A 2500-nucleotide genomic window follows, 5' to 3' on the forward strand; every position below is an offset into this window, starting at 1 on the left:
ACTTGACATAGAAAACTTGACAAACGTAAGTTAAGGACTTCCATTCGAAACAGCACCGTTCAAAACCGATGACAGCACATTAATAATACATTTTCTTTCCAAGTAAATCACACGATCGTCCGTTTCGAGAAATGTACACGCTGTCTTATCGTTGTGCCCTTGTTGCCTTGGTTTCAGACTACCTGGATGTGACCTCTTATGAGTTTGCGTTGGTGTCTGTTACTCATAGTGCGATGACAGCACAATAATAATGCATTTTCTTTCCAAGTAAATCACACAATCGTCCGTTTCGAAAAAAGAACACGCTGTCTTATTATTGTGCCCTTGTTGCCTCGGTTTCAGAGTACCTGGATGTGACCTCTTATGAGCTTGCGTTGGTGTCTGTTACTCATGGTGCGATGACAGCACAATAATAATACATTTTCTTTCCAAGTAAATCACACAATCGTCCGTTTCGAGAAATGTGCACGCTGTCTTATTGTTGTGCCCTTGTTGCCTTGGTTTCAGACTACCTGGATGTGACCTCTTATGAGTTTGCGTTGGTGTCTGTTACTCATAGTGCGATGACAGCACAATAATAATGCATTTTCTTTCCAAGTAAATCACACAATCGTCCGTTTCGAAAAAAGAACACGCTGTCTTATTATTGTGCCCTTGTTGCCTCGGTTTCAGAGTACCTGGATGTGACCTCTTATGAGCTTGCGTTGGTGTCTGTTACTCATGGTGCGATGACAGCACAATAATAATACATTTTCTTTCCAAGTAAATCACACAATCGTCCGTTTCGAGAAATGTGCACGCTGTCTTATTGTTGTGCCCTTGTTGCCTTGGTTTCAGACTACCTGGATGTGACCTCTTATGAGTTTGCGTTGGTGTCTGTTACTCATAGTGCGATGACAGCACAATAATAATGCATTTTCTTTCCAAGTAAATCACACAATCGTCCGTTTCGAAAAAAGAACACGCTGTCTTATTATTGTGCCCTTGTTGCCTCGGTTTCAGACTACCTGGATGTGACCTCTTATGAGCTTGCGTTGGTGTCTGTTACTCATGGTGCGATGACAGCACAATAATAATACATTTTCTTTCCAAGTAAATCACACAATCGTCCGTTTCGAGAAATGTGCACGCTGTCTTATTGTTGTGCCCTTGTTGCCTTGGTTTCAGACTACCTGGATGTGACCTCTTATGAGTTTGCGTTGGTGTCTGTTACTCATAGTGCGATGACAGCACAATAATAATGCATTTTCTTTCCAAGTAAATCACACAATCGTCCGTTTCGAAAAAAGAACACGCTGTCTTATTATTGTGCCCTTGTTGCCTCGGTTTCAGACTACCTGGATGTGACCTCTTATGAGCTTGCGTTGGTGTCTGTTACTCATGGTGCGATGACAGCGCAATAATAATACATTTTCTTTCCAAGTAAATCACACAATCGTCCGTTTCGAGAAATGTGCACGCTGTCTTATTGTTGTGCCCTTGTTGCCTTGGTTTCAGACTACCTGGATGTGACCTCTCATGAGTTTGCGTTGGTGTCTGTTACTCATAGTGCGATGACAGCACAATAATAATGCATTTTCTTTCCAAGTAAATCACACAATCGTCCGTTTCGAAAAAAGAACACGCTGTCTTATTATTGTGCCCTTGTTGCCTTGGTTTCAGACTACCTGGATGTGACCTCTTATGAGCTTGCGTTGGTGTCTGTTACTCATGGTGCGATGACAGCACAATAGTAATGTATTTTCTTTCCAAGTAAATCACACAATCGTCCGCTTCGAGAAATGAACACGCTGTCTTATTATTGTGCCCTTGTTGCCTTGGTTTCAGACTACCTGGATGTGACCTCTTATGAGCTTGCGTTGGTGTCTGTTACTCATTGTTCGATGACAGCACAATAATAATACATTTTCTTTCCAAGTAAATCACACAATCGTCCGTTTCGAAAAAAGAACACGCTGTCTTATTATTGTGCCCTTGTTGCCTCGGTTTCAGACTACCTGGATGTGACCTCTTATGAGCTTGCGTTGGTGTCTGTTACTCATGGTGCGATGACAGCACAATAATAATACATTTTCTTTCCAAGTAAATCACACAATCGTCCGTTTCGAGAAATGTGCACGCTGTCTTATTGTTGTGCCCTTGTTGCCTTGGTTTCAGACTACCTGGATGTGACCTCTTATGAGTTTGCGTTGGTGTCTGTTACTCATAGTGCGATGACAGCACAATAATAATGCATTTTCTTTCCAAGTAAATCACACAATCGTCCGTTTCGAAAAAAGAACACGCTGTCTTATTATTGTGCCCTTGTTGCCTCGGTTTCAGAGTACCTGGATGTGACCTCTTATGAGCTTGCGTTGGTGTCTGTTACTCATGGTGCGATGACAGCACAATAATAATGTATTTTCTTTCCAAGTAAATCACACAATCGTCCGCTTCGAGAAATGAACACGCTGTCTTATTATTGTGCCCTTGTTGCCTTGGTTTCAGACTACCTGGATGT

At 42.0% G+C, this 2500-nt stretch overlaps 1 long non-coding RNA gene across 1 annotated transcript in view; it reads left to right on the plus strand.

Annotated features, from left to right (window-relative positions):
• LOC138007297 (uncharacterized) overlaps positions 1 to 2500 on the plus strand; it is a 6542-nt gene that overhangs the window by 732 nt on the left and 3310 nt on the right. The window lies entirely within an intron of this gene.

The sequence above is a fragment of the Montipora foliosa genome, chromosome 6, assembly GCF_036669935.1.
Source record: "Montipora foliosa isolate CH-2021 chromosome 6, ASM3666993v2, whole genome shotgun sequence".
In the NCBI taxonomy this organism is placed as follows: domain Eukaryota; kingdom Metazoa; phylum Cnidaria; class Anthozoa; order Scleractinia; family Acroporidae; genus Montipora; species Montipora foliosa.